Source organism: Squalius cephalus, assembly GCF_949319135.1.
Source record: "Squalius cephalus genome assembly, chromosome: 23".
In the NCBI taxonomy this organism is placed as follows: domain Eukaryota; kingdom Metazoa; phylum Chordata; class Actinopteri; order Cypriniformes; family Leuciscidae; genus Squalius; species Squalius cephalus.
Window position 1 is genome coordinate 11,250,081 of NC_137144.1, and position 16,700 is coordinate 11,266,780.

The following is a 16,700-nucleotide window of genomic DNA, read 5'->3' on the forward strand; positions in this document are numbered from 1 at the left end:
CTGGCGTGGTATCCATGACGGCTGGAGACTCTGGCGTGGCATCCATGACGGCTGGAGACCCTGGCTTGGAGGCCATGACGGCTGGAGACTCTGGCTTGGAGGCCATGACGGCTGGAGACTCTGGCTTGGAGGCCATGATGGCTGGAGACTCTGGCTTGGCGGCCATGATGGCTGGAGACTCTGGCTTGGCGGCCATGACGGCTGGAGACTCTGACGTGGCTTCCATGACGGCTGGAGACTCTGGCGTGGTATCCATGATGGCTGGAGACTCTGGCGTGGCATCCATGACGGCTGAAGACCCTGGCTTGGAGGCCATGACGGCTGGAGACCCTGGCTTGGAGGCCATGACGGCTGGAGACTCTGGCTTGGCGGCCATGACGGCTGGAGACTTTGGCTTGGCGGCCATGATGGCTGGAGACTCTGGCGTGGTGGCCATCACAGCCATGTCGAGAGTGGTACATTCATCCACTGCGACTCCCACAGTAAATGCAGAGCCGCTCAGCTGTAATGTTAAGTCAATATAATGTAGGGCTGGGGTAAACGATTATTAATTAAACGATTAGTTGGGTGATTATTTTATTGATTAGTCGACTAATCTAACGACTAATTGGAATTAATTATCCTGTCTGTTATTTGCATATCTCTGTCGAACCGTTACTCCGATGGATTTCAAACTCGACAGCTGTCTGGGCACGAGTAAGTGCAGTGCCAAGTTTGACGTTGATTGGATGAGAAATGCAAAAGATATTGTTAAATATATCGGTAAAAGAAGCACTTAGAAGGTTGTGGTTTAAAAATAAACATTCTGACATAAACACTCTGTCAGCTACAATGTTTACTTCTGAATAATATAGTATAAACGTGATAAATCCATTTTGATTAATTTGAGTAAAAAATGTGTTTTCGTTACCAAGAAAGTGGCAAGATGAAAACCACTATTTTCTGTTTCAAACTTTCACATAGCATCTTTAGGTTATAATAACATAAATAATTCAAATCCAGATTTAGATTTTCAAAGATTTATTCTACAAACAGATTATTTTTTCCCAAAAATGCAATAAATTCATGACACTTTTTTTTTCAAAATGCAATTAATCCATTGAATCAATATAAAAGTTATTTTTCATACTGAAACTGTTGAAAAGTAAAGTAAGTTGATCCACATATGACAGCCTCTGAACTCGGTCAATACTAATCTTATATACAGGCACGTACTGGACTAAACATAGGCTACATTCAATCAGCCATCGCTAAGAAATACCTTCTGAACTTTTTTCATGGCGATCAGCTGTAAAATGGCTTGGTCCTGCTTGGTTTTCGTTGACTTTGAGTACAAGAATTGAAAGTTTTTTAAAAGATCCCCTGGGGTTAACGTGTCAGCGTGACAGAAGTTTGATGCTGTCGTGTGAGAACAAGAAACAGTCGGCATTTCTCTTCCTCCCGCGTGCCTCATCTTCTTAATCTCCTCACGTAAATGATTAGATTTCGATAGCTTACGTTTCTTCCCTACAGCAGAAACCACCACAGGTCCATCAATGCCGTCAAATGTATTAATTTTTTTGTTTGTTTGTTGATCAAAAAGTACTAAGTAGATAAGGAAAACTAGGATGCCGGGTGTATTCAAAGCGCCGCCGTTACTGTTTACAATGCGTGGAATGGTGCGCTGTGATTGGTTGAGCAGATTTATGGCATTCTGCAGAGAAAGGAGACTGGCGTTTGTCGCGGTTTGGAAAGAAAGGGAGAAAACATGACAGAATAACACGGCGGATGGTGTGTGTGTGGCGAGCTGTACCTCCGGGAATGGTGCAAAAAAAAAAAAAAAAAAAAAATAAAGAAGCGTCGACGCAAAAAATATGACGTCGACGTCATCGACGCACTGCTACAGCACTAATATAATGTTCAATAGTCCAGCTAGGGTCATGCAATGGCATACCGGTAAGTGAGCCATTTGGTATTGGCATACCTTGTCCATACATGTCAAGTGAGCCAGGTCCACAAAGTCCTCAATTGGTCAGTCTCCTTGACGGAGACGCTTAATTTGTGCTGCTGGATTCATTTTTGGTCAGTCGTTGGTCAGTCGTTGTAACGTGTGAGCAGGGACGAGGCAGAGAGAGAGAATCCAGATGCAAGCACAAGTTTATTAGCAGAATAATCCAAGAACAAGAGTATAATCCACAAAGAGAAGGCAGAGGAGCAAAGACAGGAACACACATACAAATGACCGACAAAAAACAACAACCTGAAGCACAGAGGTTTAAATAGACAGGTTAACAAGGGGCTAATGAGGGACAGATGTGGGTGATTTGTTGTCATGGGAACTAATGAGGGTAACTATAGTGACAAACAAGGTGCAAGGCAAAACAGGAGCCAAACACAAGGTGAACACAGAAACAAAGGTAACGGAGAATTCACTTCAACATAAAAGTCCTTACAGAACACAAGACACAGCACAGGGATCATGACACTAATGCCGAATTCACACTGCACGATTTTCAAAGTAGTTGGGTCACTGTTCTTTTCACACTGCGTGACTATCTGGGGTAACATTCAGTTGCTGCTGTGTTCACACTGCACGATGGATCGGCGACAGGGGTTTTCACATTGCATGACTTAACAAAAGAAAGAATCGCAAACTACGTTTCACAACCAAACACGTGCGAGAAGTGATAAGGAAATAACACAAGATCCCGCGTGCGTGAGACTGGAGTTCTCACACAAGACTGAAATTGTTACTAAAAATTACAGCCTGCAAGAAGATTGCGATCCAAATTGTCCGCGCTGATTTGCAGCGAAAAGGAGAAAAAGAAAAACAGCTTATGCAGGAGGAAATGGTTGGGGAGACACAGGGAACAAGGATTGTGTGTTCTGCAAAGAGAGTTGGGGGTAAATAAATAATTTTGCTGTTGCTGCTGGTCAAGCAAATGTTTGTGCTTTGTTTCTGTTTGATATAATTGTAAATATATCTATTTAAATACTGATATTGTGGTCTATATCTCTTCCTCGAACATCCCGCTGTCCTGTATCTTGCTCTCTCATTGGCTGTAGGTCATCGCCAATGTAGTTTTCAGTCAGAACACATTCACACAGCAGGATTTTGTGGATTCTCTCAGATCTCGTCTTTGATAATTCACACTGCGTGATTGTCACTCGCGTGAACGAGCACTGATTTGCCTGTGATTTCGGGCATTTGTCGGTGATCTCGGAAAGTGAAAATCGGGCCTAAAATCTTCTCAGTTCTCACGCATACATCGTGGCGCTCTTATGAACTCACGCCTGAGGCCCACACAGAAGAAAATTAATAGTTGAATAAAGTCGTTATTTTTGTTTGCGCACAAAAAGTATTCTCGTCGCCTGATAAACTTAAAGTTGAGCCACTGTAGTCATTATTTTAACAATGTCTTTACTGACTTTTCTGGGCCGTCAGATGCAAATTACCTAGCAGCCAATCAAGGAGTGAGCCAGCTCTCAGATTTCATCAAAAATATCTTAATTTGTGTTCCGAAGATGAACGAAAGTCTTAAGGGGTTGGAACAACATGAGGTTGAGTAATTACTGACAGAATTTTCATTTTTGGGTGAACTAACCCTTTAATGAAGAACTGTCTCATCTTCTGTCCAAACATATCGCGCCATCTATGTCAGGTGACCTGTAAAATGTGCAAAAACTGTTTCCATTGCAGTTTTGCGAAATATTCCTTTTTCTAATTGCCTGAAAACCCCCACCTCATGTGAGTGTAAAAAACTATTTTTTTGATATATGGGAGTTTTTGCTAAATTTACATGTTTCCATTGGCCGTATTTTCAATTCGAAATTTCAATTTGCGTAATTTGAAGGGTAATGGAAACGTGGCTTATGTCACCTTAAAATTAACGGTTACCAAATAAAGTTTCCCAAAAAATCTTACCAACCCCATTTTTTTCCTCCTTAGCAGTTAATTTGGTATACACTATTTCAGAAAAAAAGCCACCCTTGAATTAAAACTACAACAAAAAACTTTGATTGGTTGCATTACATGTCAGTAAAACAATCTTTTCCTGTCTAAATGGGTGGTTCTTTGCCAGAATATGCTCAAATTTGGACCAGACTTGATTCTGCTAGTCAAAGTCTCAATGCATGACACTACCCTGTGCTAATAAAAACACCCTTTAGCACTGACTTTACTCAATATAGAGCGTGTCCACTCTTAGCTTATCATGTAAATATACGTACATTAGGTAAACTAACTGAAAACAGATAGGCCTAAATCTCTTACTGATAGAATCCGTCAAACCTGAATAATACATACTAGCTGCGGTGACAGACACAATCAGGTCACTGTCAGTTATTCCACTGATCTAATATCAGACCCTTTAGTTCTGCATGAATACCTGTATTAAACAGCATGTCTGAAGTATATGAGTTTTCCGCTGACATTCTTCCTGCGGAATAATACAGAGTCATGTTTCAAGTGCTGTATGCATGCCTTCCATGGAGAACTAATGACACGATCTATCTGTCAGTGGATGCAATAACTGTAGGCTGTCACTCAATACTAGGGTCCCGCCCCCTACATGCCCCTCCACTCACCCTGAAGCCTTCTAGACCTGTCAATAACCCTTAAGAAGGGGAGGAGGGGAGGGATTTTAAGAGGTGAAAGACAAATATCTCACTCAGCATGACATTGAGTGGTGGGGTTTCCCTCATGTACTGCATGACTAGATTAAACCTCAAGACAGCATATATAATGGAGGAGTCAATAACTAGAGCAGATCAGAATACAGGCCTCCAGGTGGTTGTCACAAATTCAAATAAACGCCTATGAGGCTGTTTATACAAGACTGGAATGATGAAGGTTAAAGTTCTGTAATTTGAACATGGTTGTATGTCTATCAACCACTTAGGCATAAAGGACAAAGTGAGTCTGAGGTGCTTTAAAGCCTATATGAATTCAACCGGCAGCCGAAAAGCACAAAAACTTTTTCTGCATCATATCATGGCGATCATGGCGCCATTTTAAGTGAATTCACCTGAAGACTTCCCTCAAATCCCATACCAGCACAAATCTCTGCCCTTGAAGTTCCAATAATTTAACCTCTAACCCTCATTTAAAAATTTCTCAGACTGTCAACAAGAATATACATGCTCTCTCAAGCCTCTTCACCTCCCCCCCAAAAACAGCGCACATTTTATTTTCTTCCCAAGCCACAAGAGTGCGTGAATGATGTGCCTAGCAGAAAGCCTGTTTTCTTAAGTTTGATGCTGATGTCCTGCTTTGAAGCCTGTTTTCTCACAGACAAGTCAGCGACACCCTAACTAGACATGACATATTTTTTTGCTGAAATAGGGTCCCCAACAGGGCACGGCTTATTAATAGACATTTTTCACTTCAGCCAGTGCATTCCTCAAACACAAAGCTTCACTTTGAAGAGAAGATGGATCGCAGCAGATAACTTAACATGTCTGACATGTGGGAGACAGATTGTGCTTTAGGAGCGTGAAGATGTGAATGCAATTATTTGATTCCACATGATTTCAGACGTATATCTGACTAAGATCTACAAACATTCAATTACACAACAAAAAGGTCATTTTTGCAGACAGTGATGTGTGATGTTAATACATAGTAATAATGCTGTAATAATACAGTAATAACAGTCCTGTCACTGACTGTCGCCGTCGGTCTGTCAGCAGAGTCTCTGTTAGTCGTGCATTTCAGATTAACCTTTGGCCTTGCTCTTTGATGAACTTACGAGGGTGTGTTCACAGTATCTCTCAACTACTCTTTATTAAGAACTATGGAACATTTTTTACCCCAAGGCTTTTAAAGGGGGGGGCAAAAGGTTGCCTATTTAAGGCTTAATCAACCCAAATGAAACTTTTTAGCATGAAAAATACAAGCGACACAACGATGACAACTTTAAACTGAACCCTAAATATTGTTCTACAATAAAAAATAAATAAAAAAAGTGGATCTTTTATATGCCACTTCGGATAGGGTTTCTTTCATATGGATTTGTCAATTAAAAAAACAATGTGTTTGGTTACATTTAACTTAGCTTTTAGACATGACTTACATTTAAAGAAGTTTTAAATGTCTATTAATTTGTCAAATGATTCGTTATTATTTTACTGTTACATTGAACTAAACCTATTTTTTTAGGGTAAGGGTTAAATTGGTTATTTATTCCTTAATTATACTTTTAAGTGGCACACCTAGTTCTTCATACTGCTGAATAAAAGCCCCAAAAAACCTCCACCAATGTCCATTATATTGAGCTACATGCAGGACATTTGATGGCAGCAGCTTGAAGGGTTAATTCCTACAGTGGCTGCAGTCTGCATCATAAAATGAGATCCTTTGAACTTGCCATGGCCGGAACAAAATATGTAAATAAATGTAAAACACATAATCTTTATTTATCAGACCAATGCCAGACAGATGGATCGGCCCACCTGGGAATCCTGCCGGCTCTCCAGATGTCCAGTCCGTTGCGATCTGCAGGCCAGATCCGAATGAAAAGGAACATGAGTGTCTCCTTAAACACACACAAAAAGAACTAGATTAATATTTTCTTCAATTAATCACACGGACATTATAACAGCAGTGAGACAGGTTGCCAAAAATGGAAAAGATTACAACTCTGATCTGTAAATCCTTGTTTGTATTTACAGATCAAATGCTCTATAGGCGCCACCATTGGGCCATTGGGGCTGAAAATGAAGCTCATTGCAATGTAATATAAATGCTTAAGTCGTTGCATTGGAAATGCAGTGTATAAAGCGCTATATAAATAAATGTGACTTGAATCATCCTTTATGAGACTATAAACAAAGTTTTACGGAAGCTATTTCTAGACGCACCTGGACAATATTAACATTTTATTCATAGCTGTAACCTAGCGTTTTAAAGTTTATATTAGTTTGACGGTGACTGCTTAAACGGTGTTTACCCATTTAATATTTCCTTTATGTACAAGCTGTTGTAGATTATGAAAGACAATAATGTTTCTACCTCATTCATTAATTAAAGTATCATTTCAGACCGTAAGTTATGCATTATGAAGCCAATGTTTGTCTTTTACGCCATAATGTTTTGAAACAGTAGAAGTCAGAATGTCCTTTCTGGCTCTGAAGTTTTTCAAAGTCCCTTTGTGGCTTCCAAACCCCATGTCTCTGGCCTATACTCACACTCTATTTATGCAGGAAAATGAAGTTGAACACTTGGCCCCTCCTAAATCTGTAAACTACAATTAAGCTAAATTCCAAGTTTATTTCCAAACGCCGTCCTTGTTCCAGACCATGTGAGAGGCTCGAGTCTAAAATTATAACACTTTGGGTCAGGCAGGCTTTGGGTCAGCCAATTCCTCTACGTCTGTCTCTGAGCATGAGAAGTGGTTAAACATACTTGTGACATCCGTCATGGGCAGACACATTCAAGAACTTGATTTAAAATATGTATATACAGATGATGTGATTACGTCTGCCGTCAATCCATACTGTTTTCTTTTATCAGTACGTCTTCGGGTTTTGATTGACAGGCATGTAATTGGAAATCAGTGTCACCTTGTCATTTCACAGGATTGTTGTCTTTCTTACGGCGACCCATAGTCAAAAAGGAGAAAACAAAATGTACATCTGACAGGGGAGGAAGGGAGTGTGAGGCCTACATTATACCTTCATTGCTGTGGTTGGAGAGAACAGTTGTGTAAAGACAACGCATGCCGTCACACAGTCACACTGTCTGGCAAAGTAAATTATATGGATTTTAGCACACAATACTCTTGCAATTCTGGCTAAATTATATTTTACAATACATATATTATATGTTCTGGCTATTTAATAAATAAATATTCAATATTTTATTTTATTAATTATTTTATTTCACACATATACAAAATAATATATATACATATACAGTATAGTATAATATGTGTGTGTGTGTACATATATAGAGTGTACATATATATACAAAAAGTGAACAAACAACTGCAAACAATACGATTCATACATGTGATCTCATATCTAAATTTCAAAGAACTCCCGATTCAAAGGCTTTTGAGCAACAATAGAAAACACTTTTACACTTTTTGAAAATACCACAAAAGAGTGCAAGTTTTTACAAAGTTTCCATTCAATTGTGTGGTTTTATTGCTTTATTCTTTCTTTTACGATGTTTACTGTTTATTCTGCATTGGCATTAAGGCTCTGAACACAAGCTCTCTTACGCCTTCCGGAAGGAATTTATGAGACCAGAGGTTCATGTGAGGCACTGTCATTCCTACAGACGCGAGACTGGGACGACAGTTGCCCTAGAGATTAATTATACCTAACCTGGCAATCCAAGAGGGCAAAACTTCACAGTGGAGGTCTGCTTCACTTGTGCTGTAATCCCCTCGAAATCAAAGAGCTCTGAGATCAAAAATGAGACACAATACTTCTGTTTCGTGCTGTAATCCACATAGTCTGCAGAAAGACCCAAGCAGGTTCATATGACGTAAACCACATGTGGTGCAAACCTGCACAGATCTGATGTAGGCATGATGGAGAGAGATGGAGTGACAAGTGAGACAGATAAAAGGACAGACAGGCAAAAAGACAGAAAAGAGGAACAGAAAGCCAGAAAGATCGATAGACTGATAAGTAGACAGACAGATGGACGGAAAGAAAGACAGAGACAGACCAGCAAAAGTACAGGAGAGGAACAGACAGAGATATATGGTAGACCAATAGAGAGTGTCTGTCTGTTTTTGTTTACCTGTATGTTTTGTTTTTTTCAAAGGAAAAGAACAGAAACTGAGACAGACGGATGGATGGACGGATGGATAGATAAAACAGACAGAAGAACAGCCAGACAGATAGAGATAATGCTAGATAAGTAAATAGACAGACAGTTTCATTACAAACTGCTGGTTGGGAATTCCTGTCCTAAAATAGGGCAGAAAACAAACGTATTGAAACATCTATTAGTCATGGATGTGTGGTACATGACTCGTTTGCAGAAAAAAAAGAACAGAAGATCAAGGGGCATGTTTTTTCAATGTTGGGAACAATCTGAATCAAATTATCCAGCTAAGATGACTAGACAATTGCTTGGACTGAAACAACCGCTTCAAACAAAAGAGTGCAAACAGGTTACAGGTTTTCAGACATGAATGATTTGAATCATTCATTCAGTGCTTTCCTGCCAAAAATGAACACCATGCATCTCTCAACGCTTTCTGCAGGCAATTCAAGCCACACAGATGCGGTTAGATAAACTCAGCTTAATAAAAAACATACAACTGAAATTGATTGGTCCTGATATATAACCTTGTGGTACTCCACTGACTGAAGGAACACGTGTGTCATGCTGTCTGGAACCCCCCCCCCCCCCCCCCCCAACTGCCATGACTCACTGATGAGTCATTCCCAGAGTAATTCCCACAAACACAGATCATGCGCAATACTGTGTGTGGAAGCATGAGAATTCCCAGAATTATTTTGTAATCTCAATGTTTTAGCTCGGTTGTCTTGTTCTGTTTTTTTTTTTTCTTTTCAATTTTTAACAAACTGATAGTGGCACATTCATGGACGGCGGGTTAAAAACCATGTTAGATATCATGTATACAAACTAATTAGTATCCATGAGTCCACCACACAACACAATGACACCCATGGGGTGTAGAAAAAGATAAAACACACTCAATAAACACACTGACTTGTGCTTTTCCATTCAGGAACATTCATATGCATTGTTGTGTTTCTACTTGTGTGTTGAGTCAGCATCAAACAGCCTTCTCCTATTCAGTCTGGATGAAAAGGCCGAGGCAGGAGACATGTGAAAGTAAACACAAAGCTCTTGTGTTCAGCAGCGTTGTTACACAGTGGAGGTCTAATGGTTCCACACAAAATCTAAACGTATCCACAGATAAACAGCTCAGTTTGGCCAACAATCACTGGGACGAGAAGAATCAACATATTTGTCAGGTCCTGACATTTATATTACAGTCAATTTAATTCATATACATATTACAGCTGTCAAGAGATTAAAAGTTGTAATCTAATTATTACATGTGCCGCCAATTAATAAATGAATTAATCGCAAATTAATCCTACATCAAATTTGGCTGGAAATCACCCCCAAAAGATCATTTAAAGTCATTATTGTGTTAAATGAGAAAAAGCGTCAAATAGACATTACAAAAAGTAGCTTTAGAATGAAATATTTTATTTGATTCAATTCATCACACATAAAATTGCTACAAAGGCCATGTTTTTTCTGAATTCGTATTTAGATATATTTACAGACCAGTTCCGCAAAAGAAAGAAAGTCACACAGGTTTGAAATGACACGAATACATATTTTGGGGCAAACTTTCCCCAAAATATGAAATTATATTTTTAATGAAATGATACTCTAAATAAGAAACTAAAACTGTCAGTAGGGGGTGGTAACTGTCTAAATAAGTAGCCTATGTCACTGAGTCATTCATTGATTCGATTCGTTCAAACGGCTGATTCGTTCAGGAACTAAGTAAATGGCTCTCTTTATGAATGGGCCCTTGAATCATTGGTTAATCCGATTGATTCACTCAAAACACAGATTCGGTAAGTAATGAAACACCACTGAGTGTTGCTCTGAGACGCACAACAATTCTGCTCTGGGTTTACAGGTAATATTTTCGTTGGCAAAATTGAGCAAAAAAAGACAATATTGTGTCTAAAATATAGATATATGTATGATATAAATATGAGACAAAATCTCATACAGGGGCATTTTTGCCCTGATATCTTGAATTTTAGGGCCATTCTAATGACATTATAGGCTTCATCACGCAGTGAGTTGTTGCCATGCCTCATGATCTTCACCGATCAACTGTATGAAATGTAACACTTGTTACACTTTATTTTACACTGTCCATGTTACATATGTTACATGTACTTACCATAGTAAAAAAAACAGTAAATGATGCATAATTACATGCAACTAACCCTCATCCAAACCCTAATCCTACCCTAACCCTATAGTAAGTACATGTTGTTAATTAATATTACTCAGTGCTTAAAGATATAATTACACTGTAACAATCACACCTTAAAATAAAGTGTAACCCACTGTAACTGACTGTTATGGCAAAATCTCATTAAACAACCATCTGCGTAAGAGACACTCTGAAATCAAATGATCATTCAAAAAGTATTTTATTCTTGCAAGAAGGCTCCAGTTGCCACACAGAAGTCAGAGTACAGTCTGTGGAACAAGTGCGACAGGAAGAGACGTGACCAGCAACCCTTTATACTGCTATCTTCAAGGTTTTCCTGCTTATCCACAAATGGGTATGAACTCAGCTAGTGATATCATTTTATGCTGAGCTTCTGTTTAGCTCTGCTTACAGGCCCACAAGTCCTAAGCTGGACCACCTTTAACCTTAGGGGTCAAAGGTCTTCAGCCAAACCACGTCTCCCCCTTCCCGGCTGTTTCCACGGAAGTACATATCAGTCATCAATAATGCAGTTTCAGCAAAACACATGAACATCAATCCTGTAAATCAATGAAAATCTAAATTTCCCATTACAGTGACATAGTTCCATTGTACTTTACAAATTAATTACATGTAATTACTATAGAGTTACGGTTAGGGTTAGTTACTTGTAATTGTGAATAATTTACTGTTCTTACTAGAGTAAGTACATTTAGCAACGTGTAACTATGTCACCTTAAAATAAAGTGTTACCAAAACTTTTTACATTGCTAAAAATTATTTCTTTAAATAAATAAAAGCAGGTCTTTTGAAGTTCCTTTTTCTAGAAGTTTTTTTTTTTTTTTTTTACAGTTACCATAAAGGATTCTGGAGGATCATGTGACACTGAAGACTGGAGTAATGATGCTGAAAATCCAGCATTGCATTGCAGAAAGAAATTACATTTAAAAATGTATTAAAATACTGTAGAAAACAATTATTACTCTTTTTTTTCTTTTTTTTCCTGCATTTTTAATCAAACAAATGGAGCCTTGGTGAGCATAATAGATTTCTTTTAAAAACATTTTTTTTTTTTTTTTAAACATACTAACTCCAAAGTGACAGTATATATAGGGGTTGTTATTTGACCAAACCATGACTTTACAGGTTTTACACTTTATAAATAGCAAATTCACTCAACCCTAGGGAGAAAATTGAATCATAAATGTCAAATGAAATACATGAATATAATAAAACATCCAGCGACAAGTGTGTGAGTGAATGTGCCTTTTTGAAAGCAAAAGAGGCACTGATGGATTGAACCAATTCTTTAAAGAGGCTCTAGCATGTTTTAAACAGAAAAGACTGAATTACAGAGAGAGAGAATTACATTTTTGAGACAGAAACAAACAAAAAAAGAGAAAGGAGATGAGAGGACTGGGAAACAGATGAATAAAAGATGTCTGAATCCCTTTTCGGCCACAGACATAAACAAACTGAGAATAGTTGACTGTTGCCATCCTCTCAGAGCCCCAGTTCGGTTAAACAAAGACCGAATCTACCTGGACAGCCATGCTTTCTCGCCCCATGCTAACTCAGTAGAGAAATCCCTCATAGTCTGTAGTTAGATGTTACTCACCGTACAATTATGATTCTGCACAGATCAAATGAGGCAACTGCAGATCTACAGACCCATTCCAAGTGTTTACAGATATGACTAAGGCTTCAGACATCTCTGCTGATTCACTGTCTGAGAACATTGAGCTATCAAGCGACAGACTTTTTCCACCCGTTTGGTACTTTGTGTGTCAGTATGTCAGGGGAGGTTGGATAAAGACTGGGAAAAAAGTACAGAACATCCAGTAAGAGATGACTGGAACAAAAACTAATAGTTGGCCAGCTTTCCAAATAGAGATCCATTATGGATTACGCTCGTATAAACATCTGTCTGGAAACGGAAAGGTCAGTTGAATAACTTCATATTGTACGACTTGGATACAGTTTGTAAATTGTTGGTTACAGGAAGTGACACTGATCAATTATCCTTGCTTTTAAAAATCAACATATATTGCAGTTTGCAACCCATTTTACTTTCATAAACGCTCGCATCTACTATTTTGTTTCACTCAACAAGAAAAAAAAAATAGGTCAAGACTTGAATTTATCCTTTGGGAATTCATTGGATTGGGGAAAGTGGGCGTTGCGTAATGCAGCCAGGTGACTGGAAGGAAAAAGTTGGATTGGTGACATCAACCCAAGAAGAAAACAGGGTAAATGTCATGCTCCTGTTAAAACAAATTGCTGAAATTCTTTTTGAACCAACAGGGTGTTTCAAGTTGCATAACGCAATTCTCAACAAAACCCGGTGAAAACAGTTGGAACGGGTCGTGAGTATCTGCATGTTTTGGACACGTTTCCTCCTGTTCTGCGCACACGTGGGCTGACAATCATACGCCAAATCAAAAACGTCAGACGCTGATTCTTTTCCAGATCACGCTTAAGGTCCATCCATCAGCGTAGCTTTTATATGTGCCAATCTGAAAGCATAAAGGCTGAAAAATGTTTCCACTTATTGTTTAAAGGACGGAGGATTTTGTTGGATTCCAGAAGGGTCTTAAATACCCTCTGAATTGCTTTGACTTCTTTAATCTCTCTTAACTCACTGCAGTGCCTCTGAACACCATCATCCAGCCGTGTCACTTTGAGAGACCTGCTTTATCCCTCACGCTGTCAGCCGCTCAACCCCTCAGCTTTCAGAGGCTTTTTCCAAGGTCATGTCCCAAGAACTCAAACGTTTGCACTAAACCGTTTCGTTTATTCATGGTCCAAGGTCCCTAGATGAAGAACGACAGGTTCAGTGGGGAACCTGAGATTGGTCAACATGATAATCTTGGACCTGGTTTTGATTAACAAGCTGCCTACAAAGGCATCTCGGGTCGGTTTTCATGTGCAAATGAAAACAACGCTTTGAGGGATAGATGTACAGCCCATTCAATAGCTTGTACTGTCTTAAGGCCCTAATTTTCACTGGAAAAACGAATTTGCAATGTTGTGGGGGCTGAATGATGGACAACAAGGTAGATAACAATACAGGCCATTGAATGGACTGCATGTCTATGCCTCATTTTCTCACTCATTTGCATCTTTTATTAAATATACTGATTAAGGTTAATAGTCCCGTTCTCGACATGAAGCCTGTTCCAAAAGTGTAGGCAACAAAATGACCTTGCTTTCTAAAGGTGTGGCCACAATTACCATTGTTCTGTGAAACTTCCTGAGCAAAATCCAGTCATTTCAATTGGTTTCATCATTTTGGCTTCATTCGTTCTGTGGCATCACTGAATGTATCCTTCAAGCAGGAGGAAAATTCAGAATGCATTGCAAAAACCACAGACATAAAGCCAAAATGGCCAAGAAGTCAAGAAAAATGTGTATTAAAATGGTCAATAAGAGTGCTGCATGTATTTTGGTAGGCCAAAACTCAAAAAACAAGTAAACATTTTAACTCTTTACCAGTCCAATCGTCCTGAAGATTATCATGATGAACAAAACCTTTAAGAATCATAAACTGTTGTTGGTCTCAAAGCTTATTTTCTGCAACAATCAGAATCTTTTTCAGAATAAACAATCACAATAATTTTTTTTTGTGTGTGTGTGTGTGTTTTTTTTTTTTCAAGGGAACCAGGGTGATGCTAATTCTGGGTTCATTCACTGACACGATGTTCCCTTTTTTAAAAGATCAATAAGTCTCTTACACTTTCAGATAATGTGACATTTTCATCACAAGAAGAGGTTAGTTCAGGTTGTAAAATGTCATGTGGTGCGCCTTCCCTTAAACTTGAATAAATTAATGAATAATTAGTCAAATTGTTAAAAAGATGTGTACAATCATATGTATTCAAGGTGTAAGTATAATATATTATTAATTTTTACATGATGGTTGTCATATGTAACTTAGATTTGGAGATCTGGATCCAGGGGGTGGGTGGGTTATACCTGGGGTTTTAAATATGTATATATTTTTTTATATATATATTAGTTGTTAATCATACGTGTCTGTATATATGCATATGTATAGGTATGTATGTGAATATATATTTTATGCTCTATTTTTGTGGCGTGTATATACCTGTATGTATTGTCTCTTTAAAATAAAATAAAAATTTGATCACAAAAATTTTTTTACATGATGGTTTTACCACATGACATTTTTAGCCATTACACAAACTTTTCTTGAAAATGGTATAAAGATGTTTCAAAACCACATGGAAACAACAGAAATACAAAGAGGACATTTTCCTTTTCTTAATTTTTGAGATGCATAAAAAATTGTTGACAAAAGTATGTCTAACATTGTGGGTCACATCACAAAGCCAATATGGCAGATTGTATTCACACTACACATCTGCATACTTCTAGAACTTACTTTTTTAACAGCTGAGTTCTTCAAATTTACTGTGATTTTGGACGCAGCTACTCTAGGTGTTCCACTAGATTCTGGAACACCTCTTAAATCTGACATGAAGACAATTGCAGGAAGATCAAGTGTAATTCACTGCAAGAGAGTCTGTATTCCGTAAATGACAGAAGAGAATAAAAATCCTGATTTACAATAAAAAGAAACCTTTTTTTAATGGCAGATCCTGCCTCGCTGACTATGCACTGACCTACTAGTCACTCAAATCTCTGTGACCCAGATTCCATGTTGTTGTCAAAACACTTCGTTCTCATGTAACTCCGCAAGACTGTGAGAAAGCCGGACGTGTTCTGAAGGACAGCACAGATCCGGAGACTCTCACACACTTTGTGTTTAAAAAAACTGCTTCTTAATCTTGAGCCAAACAGACAGTCTGTCCAAAAATGTGCACAAGGGCAAAATTAAACATCATTGCCAGGAACTAAGTCAGAAGAGCAGCATTTTTTTGAATGAATGAGTGAATGAAGCAACTCCGCTGGGTAAAGACAGTCACTAAACACACACGACCTCCCTTGTGCCGTCTGACTCACACCATTAATGATAAAAACACATAGGCGTGACAGAATGTAGTACACACTTGCGGTCTGGGCTCACCAATTACTGATTTACTCACACTACCCTCTGGGGCTCTTCACGTGTCGGTCAAAAATGACAGATTTTTTTTTTTTAATGACATGAATGTTCTATATTTTAGTTTGATAATGTTTTATATTTAATATTTTTAGGGGATTTTTTTTATACTAAATTATATTTACACTGTATTTATAATCCATTTATTCACTTTTTGAGCACAGACCTGAAAATTTAATTTCCAACTTAAACTGGTACATCTTGAATGCTTTAGAGCACAGAATTTAGTTTGATCTCTTTTCAAAGACGACACTTGGCAGATTATTGCTGAAGTGAATAAAAAAAAAAGTGAAATTAAAAAAAGTAACATAATTTTACATGTATTGTTATGAAAAATGCACAAAAATACTATTTTCAATTTTATATGAAATATATATTTTCAAAATCACATTTTACTCTAAAACTGCAAGAAAATCAAAGCCATAAATCTAAACAAATTGTGTTCCAAATTTGAGCTTGATGAGCTTTCAGTAAGATTTCGTTTTGGCTGCAGTACCAAAAGTTTTCACTAGATGAAATTCGCCTCCCATTAATTTCCTATGTGGTCATTTTTGACTGCGAGGACAAGTGTGACAATTTTTTACTTGACCATTTAAACTTTTCGAATCATGTACATGATTTTGTGTGTGTGTGTGTGTGTTCACATAGCAAGTACCAAAACTTTTACCAAGTTT

At 38.1% G+C, this 16,700-nt stretch overlaps 1 protein-coding gene across 3 annotated transcripts in view; it reads right to left on the minus strand.

Annotated features, from left to right (window-relative positions):
- znf469 (zinc finger protein 469) overlaps window positions 1-16,700 on the minus strand; it is a 310,850-nt gene that overhangs the window by 106,476 nt on the left and 187,674 nt on the right. For all 3 annotated transcript variants that reach the window (XR_013819934.1, XM_079859986.1, XM_079859984.1), the window contains one exon: window positions 6,433-6,515. The gene's annotated coding sequence lies outside the window, so the exon portion shown is untranslated. The remainder of the gene's footprint in view (window positions 1-6,432; window positions 6,516-16,700) is intronic.